At 34.2% G+C, this 15665-nt stretch overlaps 1 protein-coding gene across 2 annotated transcripts in view; it reads left to right on the forward strand.

Annotated features, from left to right (window-relative positions):
- LOC136344733 (vasoactive intestinal polypeptide receptor 2-like) overlaps positions 1 to 15665 on the forward strand; it is a 43537-nt gene that overhangs the window by 15044 nt on the left and 12828 nt on the right. The window lies entirely within an intron of this gene.

Consider the following 15665-nt stretch of genomic DNA (forward strand, 5'->3'; position numbering starts at 1 on the left):
GTAACAAAATAGAAAAATTATTCTATGTGTCGCAGCCAAAACGGCAAGATATGAGAATGGAGACTTACAATCACATTTTAATGGAAAAAAGTCTGTGCTTCTCACCACAAAACATTTTTCCAGGTTGAAATGCGTCAGTTTACTTAGAGTAGAAAATTTTAAAACTCCTGTTCTTCTTCAGCTTGATAAGTGCATTTAGACCGATGAAGGAATGGAGTTTCCAAAGTCTTTGTAAGTTGAGTCAGAAAGACAAATGTAAATCTGGCACTTAAAGTATTTGCCTCTTATTTGAATTAGGAGTAATATTGAATTTTCATTCAGTACTCACTATTTTATTACAATGGAAAGAAATTCCTCCAGCATAGCTAACACTACGATTACTTCTAAAGTAACCTGTATGATCGGAAACAATAATTTCTGGTCTGAAAATCAAATGCCTCTCTTATTTTCTGGTCACTATTTTCTTGTTATCCTTAGGGAATTCTATTAGTGCGGATATTCGTGTCAGGAAACCGAGTCATAATATTTTATGTTTCCGTTTTACTGGGCGTAATCTGAGAGGAATTGCTAGATATCTTATGTTTTATGGCGTAAACTGGTCCGTAATGATTATGATGGAATTTCGCTCTAATGGAAGAAGCAATTATTTCCCATATAAAACATTTTTGGGATTATCTATATGAATCCAAACTTAAATTTATTACTAGAGATATTTTGTTTTTATTCTTCTGAAAATTATAGCTTTGTAAGACAAATATCGAGTTTTTTAGATCAAATAGTTCAGAGAAGAATTTTAGTTTTATACCTTGGATGGATGGATGGATGGACCTTCCAATAAAAAATCTATTAATACTTTGCAAAAATGTTCGTTTAAAAAAATTTAAAACTGAATATCGAACATCCAAATTTTCGTTCCTATTTCCTCATATATATATTTTCCGTTACAAACTTTGTTCATTGTTCCAAACAACAACGAGAACACGATGAAAAGATCCCTAATTTCGATATTTGAACATTCCCCATCAACAGGGTATATATTTTCCAATTTTAACATCAGAGAATGACGAAAAATTCCGACCATCTGAAGCTGTATTTCGTTATTTTATAGCACAGTTTCATGTCAAGTTTAATACAGAAATTCTTCGTGAGTGTTTCAGTTTCACAATTATGTGGTAGATGTATATTATTAATAAATTACTGCCTGTAAAATGTAAATAATCATTAAAATTATTACAAAATTCTTAAGTTGTATCATCAAGGCACTACGATTTAATATACTATTTTGTCCCCGAAATTTCCTGGAAATATTTTGTTAGGTTATAGACAATTTAGAAACTCACATTATATCTTCCAAGACAAGAAAAGGGCATAAATAAGGTCATTTTTTGTCTGCATACATTGAACAAGTGTTGGTGGTACGAACACGTTCATGAGCTGCGTGAGAGGAATAATAAAGCGTATTATAACTGAGTTATGATTTTGATAAAACCTTCAGCGTTAAAAAGAGAGGAAATCGAGGCTATAGAAATCAAAACGAGAAAATAAATTGAAAAACTGGGGCTTGAAGCCGACATTGTGTTTTTCTAGTATCCTACTCACTCTATCTATGACTCTATGCATGAATATTAGACATGCTCTTTTTGCTTCTTCAGCTTCTTTTCTTTTTTTTGTCAAAGCTCTTTTCAATTTCTTACGAAAATTGGTCTATTGAACTCTTGCTTGCTATATCCGCTGCAATCAGAAGTCCTTTCTAACTGTTTAAGTTTATTTTCCAGCTCGGATGTTTCATAAATCCTTTTGGTTCGTTCAGGCACGGATTTTATGATTCCCTTTCTTCACTGCTCTAAACTAGACTTCATGATCATTTTTTTCGGAACTTCGAAAAAGCGATTTGAATTGCGGGCAGTTGACCTTTTAAACTCAAATACGTGAATTGCCTGTTAAGTGATCTCAGAGTGGCCGAGAGCACTAAATCGAAAACGATATTATAAGCTCTTTTATCAGAAAATAATTCGCAAAATTCAAATTTTCGGGAATTTAACATAGAACTTTCGAAATTTTATCATACGGTAACTTTCGCTGCCTTAGAATAACTTCAGAGAGTTTAAAAATAACTTTGAATATCGAAATCTTCTTAAAATTTCTAAATTTAAAATCGACTGAAAATTCAGTTTTCAAATAAGGTTCTTTTCCAATAGTTAATGCTGAATGCCAAAATTTCTTCTTTCAATACGTAAAATGTCCATACGTAAACATTTCTAGTCCACATGCGAATTTATTGATTCAACAAAGTTCATCCATTTTGAGCATTTGTGAGGTTTATAAATGCTGGTTAGTTCCAGCATATTTGTTTGCTGTTTAAAATATGTTGCAATTCAAAGAGTTGGTAACTGCGAGTTTTCAACTTGGGCATTAAATATCATAAATCAAATCCGTTTACTCTAATTCGTAACAAAATGTGAATTTGGAAAGCCCAGTTGCAGAGTGTAATTAAGATGTAGTTTTATTAACAACTCCAGAAAGAATGGAAATCGAAAGTAAATCATCATATAGATGCACTTTTGACAATTATTGTCGTTTTCGTTCCGCGCATCATTGTTTCCGTACAGGTGTCTGTGTCGAACAATTGTGGCTTTTCACCTAGATGGCGGTGTGATCGGAACTCGGAAGTTTCATTTTAACATCGTGCCATCTTTGTCTGGCAATGACATTGATTAATCGTTGGCTTTAACTGACCTAACCATTGACATTTGCCCTTTTCCTATTTTTGTGTACAATGACGTGGATTTTGCGCCTTGCATACGGATCTTCCGTTAACGAGGTGGAAAAAATTTGGGACACCCGGTATAATGTACATATGTGCATAATCACATTGTTGAAATATTGGAATTTAAGAAACAAAATTTATTTGTAATCTATTCTTGAAAACAAACCAACTTACGTGGAAGAATAAAAACTCACAAAGTATCACACTTAACTATCAATAGGAATTGACAAGATCGTTGGTGAACTTCCTTCTTGCGTTCTCTCGGAACATTCCTGAACTTTTCTGATTGCGAATGCTTAATGGTTCGGCATTGCGAAAGAATCTAATATTTTAAATTGCTCTTTCAACCTTGATCTGTTTCCATCCTTCCAAAGTTATTCCCTTCCTTCTTCCTCAGTCTCAAATCGATGAATGTAGTAGAAAGTACCGCTAGGCAAGTATTTTTGAATCTTTGTACCACGAACAGCATCCTCTTCAGCCAGGGCCCGACGGCAAGGGACCACTGGAGTAATGCGAACTCCACTATAACACTTAGTTGCCCGTCTCGTGTTTCCTCTGACAACTCAGCGATTACTATATTTGGATAATACCTCGGATCGGTGTAGGAATAGTAAAAAAACTGGCTATTTATGATAGAACTTGGCAACGTGGCCAAGCAATATTATGTTGGGTTAAGGTTCAGGTTGCAAGACGACATCTAATAGCTTATTATAAGTGTATAAGAACGTCTTTCAAGTACGCGTCACATATCGTAAAACACAACGCCCAGCGGAGTAGTTTGAAAGGCGCCATGACTGTAAAGGCTCGAATACACGAATATTACACAATATTTTTTATTACAAGTGCAACAATATTGCAACTAATTCACGCTTTTAGGTGTCATGAAATGTTATGTAATATATAAGTAAGGTCAAATCGTTATAATATTATTTCCTTTATACATTTATCATAAAGGCCGTTTTATGCACGCTCTGAGATACGCTAGGTGAGCGTATGTAAAACGTATGACCTGCGTAATAAACGTAAATTAATAGTTATTCACATAAAAATCTTTTTATTAGAATCTGAACAAACTAAATTTTTTGAATTTTCTCAAATATGAAAAGTGTGAAATTAAACTATCGTCATATATAAGTAAAGCATATAGTAAATAGAAAAGTATTTTTTTTTTAAAGGGTTAAAGGGTTACGTTCTAAATACACGTGTGAGCACATCGCCAAAGGCACCGTGATTGAACAACAAGGCTGTGATAACACTTTGTGAACCTGTATAAGTAATAAACCAGTCATAATTAAAACTAAATTTGAATAATTTACTACCCACTGGCTGATTACGGTGAACTTACCCTACATACGTTCGCACATAGTCTGTTTTACATATAGCACATAGTGTTATATTGTTTGCATATGATTCATATAGTTCGCTAGCTGTATCAGTCGATACCTCGGTCAATACTACCTTCCAAGTTAATTATCTCAAAATTTACATCCTTAGAGCAGATCTCAAACCTAATTAACATCAGGAACTGAATTATAACCTCAAGTATAATTAATAGCTCTCCAGCCTAATAGTCAATCAACATCATTAGCCGTTCTACATATCGTCAATGTATCCCAACAAATATTGAAAAGCATTACAAACATAATCATCATCGAATTCTCCTTTTTCATAAATTGCCGAAACTAAAGTTAACATTATTGAAATCCAAATAGATTTAAGTTCGCTTCTTAATACAAGAACCGATCAACGTCTCAATGTGTCATCTAACGTATGTCGGTTACGTTAAATTTTTGTCTCCCTCAATTCGCGAATGATAAAAAAAGGAAGGAGGACTATGACGCAATTTTCAAGTTTGCTTACAGAACTTGCACTTTAATGCTTGTAAATTGCAATAATTTTTCTTTTCCGGTGGATAGTTTCGTGATTCTAAAGGATTATTTTTTTAGCATATTCCACAAGTGCTTTTTAACTGAAGAACAGCTAAGTCTAATTTGAGAGTTAACAAGGTTGTTCTGACATGGCAGGGTTTCAAAATCCCGACACTTTACAGGCTCCAACAAATTAGAGTCAAATCTAGGAAAATATATGAGCTAATACTGAGCACCAAAATGTCATTGAAGATTTTAAGAGATTTTAAGCATCTTTAATAAGCTATTAAGCAAGTTTTAGAATTCCTTCTAAATTCCAGACGGAAATATTTTGGTAATTACGTACCTCCATATTTGCTCTTTAGCTTTCGTAAACTAGAGCAAAATCTTCAAATTAACACGCGCATACCAGGCATGAGCAGCAGGGGATCATTAAAGAGTATATTAGAAATTTCTAGCAAGTAAATAAATTCGTGAATTCATTTTTGACATTTATTTCGCCCTATATTTACTCCATAACTGCATTAAACTTGGATCAAATCTGAAAAATAACAAACCCACATGTATAGAAGCATGTTCGATAAATGAAGCAATTTACAAGACCACAAATAGTAGATACACGAACAGTTAGAAATCTGCTTTTCACACACAACAGTTTTTCCAAACACAATTCACCTGCTAGCCTGTAAACAAATTTAAATACAAATTAATGGATTTTCAAATGGGTCAGATGCGTAGTTCCATAAATCGTGGCCTTAAACTGTTTGATATCTATTGCTATGTGTATATGAATTGACGAGGGAACAGAATGTTGTAAAATCCATTCAAATGGTATTTAAATGGAATCACACTAGAAATAAGGCATTTTTATGGGAACAGCATGCTACATATGTACCCATGAAACATCAGCAACTTGCTTTTATCTACTATTAAATTAAAAATTAAATCGAAAACAGGCCGTTGAAGCCAGGGCTTCGCAAGTGTAATGAAAAATCGCATAGCGAAGGAAAACATTAAATCTCGTATATTATCGCTGTTTCCAACGGTTATTTTGGGTAATATCCAGCCTGTGTTGCTGAACTTTCTGTGCCAGTTAAAGTTGTTTTCCTATATTTATATATGAAACAAAAAATAAAATTCTGCAAGCGAGGCAGCACTTCTAAATGGCGTTTATAGCTCAGTGATTTATAAATATGTTCCATACGGTTGAGGCGGATTGTTCATTTTTTCTTTTATTTTCCTCGGAAATATCGCCTTACCCTCAAGTAGGAATTGTTGAAGTAGTAAAATAGCGCAATATTCGCAGTTAAAACTAAGTGAGAATAACATTCACGCTTTAACAAGAGCTTGGGTGGAAACTCTTGTTGAGGTTTCTGCGGCGAACCTGTCCACACCTAAGAATAAATCGCGCGCACAATGAAAATTTACGAAGTTTTTTATTTATTTATATGTGAAAAAGGTCTGAATTTCCTCTTCTCAATCGCTGAGCAATTGAGATTTTTGGCAAGAATCAGATCACTATTCTACCAAAGGTGAATTTGAGATAAGTGTTTTGATCATTACGTCTAATTTATCCTGTCTTCTTGAGAACTGGTGATTACTCTAAGATGTATTTATTGATATATAAATATATAAATATATGTGTGTGTGTGTTTTGAGGTTGATTTCTTCTTCAAGCACGAGTGACCAATTGTTACTCGCACTTACTGAACAAGCGACGATACATCGGTTTTAATTAAGAAAAACGTGTGCTCTTTCTTCGATTTTACGCTTCTCGGATATTTTTTTGGTAATGATGCAAGCATGGTTCCGTTAAATGTTCTGCCTATTATCAAGGACTTGCTGATATAGGCATATGTTCATATATGGTCCGTGAAATAGATAGTTTAGAACTTAATTCACGAAAACCTTAATAACGAGTTTCGAACACTGAATAATGACAATTACGGAAACTGTAAAAACACCAATAAATACCTCTAACAAAAACCTGTTTGAGTCTGAAACTGTTGTTGCTAAAGACTTAAATTACTCCGTGACTAGCACATGTCCGTAAGATGGACTTTGACTTTATTTCAGCTATAAAAGAAACGGCTCAAACTTTACGATAAAAAAAACAAACAAGAATTTAGATTAGGTCAAAATTAATGTTACATAAACCTTCTAAAACCAAACAAAATTTAACCCACATCTAACAAAAGGCTCTTAATTTTTTGTGCAAAGATAATAATATTATAATCCTTTCAGAAGACAAAGGTAACATCATAATGGACTGCATTGTCCACGGGCAAAAAACTGAGGGCCTTTTAAATTATAGGAGTTACTCAGTTGGTTTTAGCTGAGAATAGTGTGCAATTCCATAGCTACAACAGCCCCTACTTCTGGATGAGGCGCTATTCCCAAACAAAATGAGAGAAAAAATTGGTGATTTATGTTTTGGAAAGAAAGAAGTGCCGACATTTTATGCTCAATGCAGAGAAAAAAGGACTCTATCTGAAGTATGCTCTTAGATAATATGCTCTCTACTGGAAATTTCATAATATAATGGCTGAATGGCCCAAGTACCCCGTCGCAGTAATTAAAATTTTAAATTAAAGAGCAAGTAAAAGCAGTATTCCATAAAAATTCAGGAGACGAGGAGCAACAATGGGATTTAGAATTAATTAGAAGTGTCCTCCAACACTCCTTGAAATTTAAAATCAAAGTAAAAGTAAGTCGACATTGCATTTGAATAACGCTTCTTTTATTCATACCTTGGCAATAAGTCTCAACTAGCACAATACCGGGAGTTTCTAAAATTCATCCCCACAAAACAGGGCGATAAATCACTTAGCTTTTGCAGGTGGTGCAACTAAGCCCTTTTAATGCCCTTGCAACCAACATTACGCGAAACGAATGATAAGGATTTTGCAGCCTTGAAACAGGATTAGTTTTGTATACGTATATTCATCCAGAAACTTAAATTTAAACAACTATTTAGAGAAGAATAGCTTTTGAGAAGTTAAATTATATTGAATTTTTCATTTGAATGAGGATTTGCAGTCCGAAAACTTAAAGTTTCCAGTTACATTTTAAGGCAACATTTCTGTTCTCTAACTCAAATTTTTGTATTTTTCTTGCGTGTTTGTAGACATTAAGTTCCCTTGTTCAGCGTCTTCTTGCGACTGGGAAAGACGCGAAGACAATTGATTTTAAGGCTGACCAAGGGAATGAATTTTTCAATAAAATACTAAGAATCTTTAGTTACATGTGATAAACAGAACTTTTAATTAATATATTTACTCCGGCTTCTCTTTCGAATTTTCAGTTAGAAATATTCCTCAGTAAATTCAATAACATGTTTGTCGTGAAAATGTAAAAATAAAATAAGAGCGTAGAGCTGAATTTCTTTGTTGCTCTGATGTTGAAGTTGTAACATATTATAAACCGTGTTGGTGGAAGATATGCAAACATCGACGTTAGAGATCTTTTTACGGCTTGCTTGACAATTTCCCAAAAGAAGGGAATTCCGCAAAGTAGAGAATTTACGTGTGAGGTTTACATTTTGGGACGGTTTGTTTCTTTTCCAAGCGAATACCTATTTAAGTGGTATAAGCTTAAGATTGCGAATATTCGTCTTTTAGTTAATGCAAACTACCAGGAAAAAAAAATTTCCTACTCCTGATGCCAATATTGGCTTATCCAGCTCAGAACCCCAAGTCAATTCTCAAAACAAAAATTTTCAAACTTTAGATGGAGATTAGTCATCTGCTGTTTCTGTCCAATATTCCGGCGATAGTCTTTTTTTGCCTAGAACATAAAAAAAACTATATAAACGTTTTTCAAGGGCTATGGGTTTTAGAAATTAACCTGAACCAACGTGAACTAACTTTCTTTTTTTCTCGAGGATAACTATCTTCATAGGTACTCAGTCTGGTGACCTGTCGGTCAGATTACGTGGGATTCGTTCCAGACGAGGATGCCTACCCAATAAAAACCTCCCCTTTTCACCCTTCATTTCCTCCGAGACCGGCGCTAGGTATAACTGCAAAGGGAGGAGCCCGAACCAACCTGAAATAACTTCACATGTGCGTCTGGATTCTTCGTATTTCCTAACAGAACTTTCCACTCTTTTCCCTTTCTCTAATTAGCCAATTTTTTACCAACATTCTATCCATCAATTTTATATCACTGTATTACCCTGACCCATATCTTGCGAATGTAACATTTCTTTTTAGTTTCACACCCACAATTGCAATTTGCCGATTACTCGCACACATAAACAAACCTTTCTATGACAAACAATTTCAATTAGTGAAATTATGTTGTGATCAAGCGAAGCTTAAGACAAAGCAAAAGACATCTTAGCAATTCCTTCTAATTATACCCTATAAAGCAAACACATAAAATATAGCGACGTAGCTGCTTGGCAGGAATAACCACTATAACACAACTCACCAGGGATCCGGTTGATAACTGGAAAACGGTATCCAAGAAATAAGAAATATCCTTGATTTAGAAAAATGAAGCTTATAGAAATTTTTACTGAAAATGGAAAAATATGCTATTGCACATTATAACGTGATGCGAATATTCCCTATCAAAATTGTAATTTTGAATTGAGAATAATGTGGGGATTTATTATTACACTTTAAGCTAAAATATCAGCATTAGGTTGCGGGGGACCTAGAAATTTCATATAAATATTCAAATTGCGTCAATGTGGTGATAGGAAAAGGAAAGGCCTTGTTCTTAGGCCTACATTAAAAAAACTAATTTTCTCCGTTATTTTACCAATATCTCTAAAACTGACTTTGTTGAAATTATATGTGATATCATGTTTTTGTTTCAAACCAATAAATTTCTGGCAAAACTTCTACTTTTCTCTTCATAGCAAAGCGATTTTTACTTCTCTTCCTTATATCGTATTGCGAAGTTACCTGCGGCGCATGTAATAATTTTCCTTTATTTTAGAGGGTATTAGGCAGGCGATATCCTCCGGGTTTTCAGAAACTAAAATATTGTTTATTCGTTTCGTACATGGGCATGATATGCAGTTACATCTATTGCTTTCATTTCCCTACTGCCATCATTCATTGCTGTTCGTATATGCTATGCGATAATTCTCCCTTAAACTAAGATCATATATGCACGTCCTAATTCAAGCAATTTCCCATTCTATTCTTACGTTGAGAGACATCCTAAGATTCCCACAGAGACCTCTTTTATTATATTCAAAGAAAATGGATAGATGCAAAACTTCCTTATGGAAACCCTTTAGGGAGCTCCTATTGCATCGTTGAACTTGTACAAAAATTCTTCGGGCATTGAGCAAAAATAGAGCTTTCACGTGCAGAAATCGAGATTGTAATCTCAAGAGAGATTACAATTTCGTCAGATCATAAACTCTATTCACCTTTTAGTAGCTGACATTTGAATATAGCTACGATGATTTTCGAGACTCCTTGCAACTCTCCTCTTCATCTACCCAATTGATTGACGTTAGCAGCCACATAATAGTCATAAGAGTATTTTCTCCTATATTAAGACCGTACAATTTATTACTCAAATTATAAGTGAAACTGCTTTCAAACGTTCACGATATAAAATGAAAGAAAAATCAATTTAATTGTTAGAAAAAAAAAGTTTAGGTTGAACACTAACAGACAACCACAGTAAATAAGACTTTCGCCTATAGGCGACTAAGCGACAAGGGAATTCTTGCATCGAGTACTTTTCATATAAGTTCTCTTTTTTTAATTTAGGGGTAGTTCTCAATAGTACTACAATCTCACCTCCTGATGATGACACATTCCTGCATGAAATTGAAACCATAATTTTTAAATGTCTAAATATGTGTCTCTTGATGTCATAAACTGACCATTTTCCTACACAAAATGCAGCTCCAAAAGCATTTCTGTCACAACCTTCATCCCATTCATGCTGCCCTATTGACCCTTGACGTGTCCTGAAATCGGGACTAAATATTTTATTTACAAGTGCCAACTCGCATCCGAATTTTGTTCCAACCTGCTACTAGTTCTGACGACTCCCTTTTATTTCGATTTATAGCCGGATGCTGTCAGGGAATTGAATTTATTATTTTCCCGATGGTCCATATGAGACTCCACACTGAATTCTACAGAAGACATCTTGTCCGTTAGGTAGATGTTATAAAATTTAATTTGTACATGTTTGGACACGACTAGAATAGCGATAATGTGTAGGTTAATATGCAGTTACTGGTTGCAAAGTAAATAGACTTGAGAAGCTTCGGGACCACAAAATGCATACAATGCCAAACTCCGTTGCTTGCAAAACTGAATTAATTTCATTTCTCCGTTATCTAGCAAACAACCAATGAAGTTTTACCATTCATTGGTTAAAATTTATTGCTAACAACAATTTTACGAAACACCATTTCCCCGAATATAAATCGCATTAACCTCAATGCGAAAACCAAAATAAAGGCTTAATGGAAATGGCCAATTAAGTTCAGATGTCCCCACAATAAGAGGCAAAACATCAATTTTCTCGTACAATCCTCATCTTGCAAAGCTACTTTTATAAGTTTTTAACCCCTGAAAAATGTCCGTTGGTCTACTCTACTTTGCGCAATGTTCGGATTAAAATACCTAAGAAAATCCTGGAAAAAACGAAGGGATTATAAACCCAGGAAATCTTGCCATTCTGTCTTAGAAGCGATTATATTGATATAATTCAAATTCTTAGCAGAAGAGAAGAATATCTAGGGGTTTCTACTAATGTTGTCTAATGGTCAATGCAACCGAGCGGGTGTGCTTCAATTGTCACAAAAGTATAGTAGAGGAGCTCTCTGATTGGCCACTACGGGTACGCCCTCACTCCAAGTTTTAGGCGAACGCAAGAAAAGCGCCCAAATAGCTGTTTTCGACAAAAATTCTTGCACAAATGTTCTCGCAAAACGCTTTTGCTATCATCAACAATTCCCCAAAACACTTTCATTATTTCCGACTTAACTTGCTCTGAGAAAGAGTCGTTTTCGGCAAGCCTGGAGCTAATTTCCTGAGAGACATTACAAAGCGTCAAAGCGGACGTTTCAATTATTCCTAATCAAAGGATCAGGCATTTACGAGGCACGTAACCTGATAAAACAGCCCCCTGCTGTTGGAAGAAAAAGCTGGGCGACTGAGTTAACCGTCTTTTAACCTTAAGTTAAATTTATTTGTCAACTTTCCCGACGTGTGCTATCTGACTCTTAAAATTAGCACCGAATCGACAATAGCATATCCAATAACAATTTTACACGTAGGTGGATGCCATGTAACCAAAGGTAATTCGCTTGATGCCAACGCATGTTCGCCGGAAAATGCTTCTTTCGCTTTCGATTCAATTATAGTTAAAGTTAATCGATATTAGTTGGAAAACACAATTCGAACTGGTTTATTTGCAATTATAAAGAAATTAGAGGGAGATTGATTATCATGTGTACGCCGATAAAAGCGAAGTGGGTAGTCTTAACTATCAGTTTTGAGGGTAAATGTAAAAATAGTTCAAATTAAAAAAAAATTAACTATATTTCGAAAACTGTCAATCTTTTGAAAAAGCCGAGTTGAGTTCACTCGCGGTGTATCGCCCTCAAGAATTTGCGATAGGGTTTTGTGCAGACCGTTGAAAGATGCCCTATAGAAAATTCTCGGTGAAAACATCCAAATGCCACGAAGACACACAAAATGTAGTTATTTTACGTGAAGGTGACATCCTAGTGATAACAGCTGAATTCAGACAGGCACTGTTATATTTAAATGAAAATTCCCTATTTTTCGGATATAACATTCCTATGCTATTTTTCGTAGTTTTCCCCCATTGAAAGTAACTTCTATAGGCATGCCTTAAACTAATTTTATACCCGTGTAAAAATTGCGCATTGACGCAGTCTATTGCATAACCCATCAATAGGCTAAGGTGATTGCTTCCACATTTCAGGCAACACAAACTTTAATTAAAAGCTAATTGAAAATAATTACCAGGAAAAGCTATTTTTAACGGATATCAAAAACCAAATAGGTTTTAATCTAAGGTATTGCATACACATAAAACTCCCACCACTGCATCTACTATAGGAAATAGGAAAGTGTGAAAGATTCCACGTCGAATAACGATTTCGATAAACTCTTATTGAGCAGACTTCCAGGAAATTATTCCATTTTTGCAAAGAGGTTTCCATTCACCTGGAAATTTGTTTAATTTAGGGGAGAGATATTGTTAACTGGAAGATTTCGATATACAGCATGCTTCAGTTTTAATAGCATTCAAACGTCCAAAAATAATGTCAGTTTTATATATAAGCCAACGTCCAATAAGGCGTCCTTTAGCAAGTACAGGGCGTCCAAATTTCGTTTAAAAAATGGAGAATTTTTTATTTTTTCAAAAAGGGCTGGTGGTTCTTTAACGGAATTTTGAAGGTGTTGACGATTGTAAACAACGTACATGTTTTACTGGAAAAGAAAATTTTCACCTGTTCCAATGGCGGTCCTATCCCCGTGCTAGGAAATATTTTTGGCAACACGATTTTTAATTTAATTTGCATTATAATGAAGCTTTTAATGATAAAAAAAAACAATAAGTTCTTGAAAAGTGCCAATTTCGCTTTAATCGGAAACCACTGACATCATAAAATCATCAAGCCGGAAAGACAGGAATTTGCATTTCAATAAAAGTTGCATAAACTGTTGTTGAATGAGGTTTTCATAGCCGCAGAATTTCCAGCCCTCCTTGCAACATAGTACAAGCTTCCTTTGTCCATTATGGAGGGCTGAAATGGCCTTAAGGGCTTTGGAAGAATTTCATATCGAACTACAGGAACACACTATCAAACACAAATTGGTGCTAGTTCGACTCAAGAATTGTGTTCATTTAAAGAAATAATTATCAAAAAACTGCAAATATTTTGACGAAATAATTTTATAATTAGGATTATTAGCTAGCTCATTAACGTGAGCACAATTTCATACAATACATCATTCAACCTCGTGTGGTATTCCACATGTTTGTGCTGATTTCAGCCACGTGGCAAACAATTAGAGATCACGTCGCTAAAATCCGGATTTGTTAATTAAATAAGGATTTTAAATTAGGCATGAAGTGGTTGCTAGACGTTGATTTATCGAAAGTTTCTTTTCAAATTATTTACCTACGTAAAAACATGTAAGCATAAAGTTTTAGAAACAAAAAGACGAAAGGGCAAACAACGATCTCTAATTACAGTCGAGTATATACTTTCTCTGCTTTCTAATTTGAGCTCAGAATCACTTCCTGCATTCATTGTTCTCAAAAAGTGGAGGTCTTTACTTTTAGAATTCACCTCTCGTGACTGTCGCTTGGGAGCTCAACTGAGTTCATTGAAACCGGTGTTTTCGTTTAAAAAAAACATAACCTTGTTAATGTACATGAAAAAGCTCATTAATCGTATTTTCGCGGTCTCAGTTTTACTCCTCTTCAAATAAACTTGTCGATCAAACAAATAGGAAAGGTTATTTGTCTGGGACTTTGGGGTACAATTAAGTCTCTAATTAAGGATAGCAGTCCCTACAGAATGCCGTTATTCACGCTTTGATTTACAAGAATTTGTCCCACGATTTCATGTTTGACTTGTGAGTCTCGAAGTAATTTCACTGCTTGATTTAATAATTTGATTTCAGGCAGGAACAGATTTAAATTAAAAACCTTTAATTTGGAGACTTTCAATGTAAAACTAAAGAGAATGAAATGAATGTCATCCATTACGAATTTCTAACATTATACGATTATATTGGCAATTTTGTTTACTTTTTTGCAATTAAACCAAATCCCCCAAAAAGAAAATCTTATTGAAGATCAAGTTCGAAGTTATTGAGATTTCGTTCCAAGAATGAAAAAGAGTGAAAATTCCAAATACCATGAAGCAATAATATGGGATCTCAGCATAGAATTTTCAATATAATTGAAAGTCAATATGTGGAACGCAAAATTATCTCTAATTTAGACAAAATTGCAATTTTGTCTAAGTAAAAGTTTACTTGTAAGACCTCTTTACTACTCAAAATGCTGCAGAATTACATCTATGTAAAAAAAGCTCTCGACGGAATTCTCTAAATTGCAGATTAACGTGTAAACAGCATCTTATTTTATTGCCTTACCTCAGTTGAAAATGAAATTTTCTTTTAGAATTAAATTAAGTTCTTTTCCTTTTTCTGTGAAATTAAGGAAAACAAACGTCCATGCGTCTATATAATGTACAGTGGTTGATGATCTGGTAATTTCAAATATAATGCTCTTAATCGCAGACAAACTATAAGTGGTACCTTTTAAATAGGTACCTCCTTTCAACAGAAAAGTAAAACTTTTAGTATCATTATTAAACGAGGAAAAATCGAGACTCTTCTGCAGAATCAAGCAGATATGGAGAAGTCCACATAGAGAAATAGAAATTACAATTTCTCTGAACGTTTAAGTCTCGGTGCACCGACACAATCTTCCTAACAAGTACTTCTACTCTTACAGGTACTACTCCATCACCGAATTTTACAACAATCTGCTTATCAACCTTCCATAAACAATATTTGGCTTAGAGAACATTGCAAATGTAAACAACATTAAAAAATGGGAAAATGATTAATAATCGTCTATGTTTTTCCGCTAATTGGTGCAAAATCATGAAAGTAATTTCGATACTTTCATATCTACTTCAAACCAAAATAATTCACGAGTCAATTCATCTAATGAATAAAATCGTATCATAGCTATAGCTATGATATTTGACCAGGAACGTACCTGAAACTCAAAATCCACCATTTTTAACATAAACTAAGAAAAATTGGCAAAAAGTAACTTAATTTACTACATAATAAATAATTCTTAAATCACCTCTTGATTGCTAGTTAATATTCTTTGATAGAATGAGTTTTTAATATGGTCTAAAACAACCTGATAAATACGGCTCTGGACCTATCTTTGATTAGCCTAAAGAGGCATCATTCTTGTCTGTATAAGTGCAAAGATAAATATGCTGTTTAACAACTTTAAATTTATTGTAC

The sequence above is a fragment of the Euwallacea fornicatus genome, chromosome 17 (genome assembly GCF_040115645.1).
Source record: "Euwallacea fornicatus isolate EFF26 chromosome 17, ASM4011564v1, whole genome shotgun sequence".
NCBI lineage: Eukaryota > Metazoa > Arthropoda > Insecta > Coleoptera > Curculionidae > Euwallacea > Euwallacea fornicatus.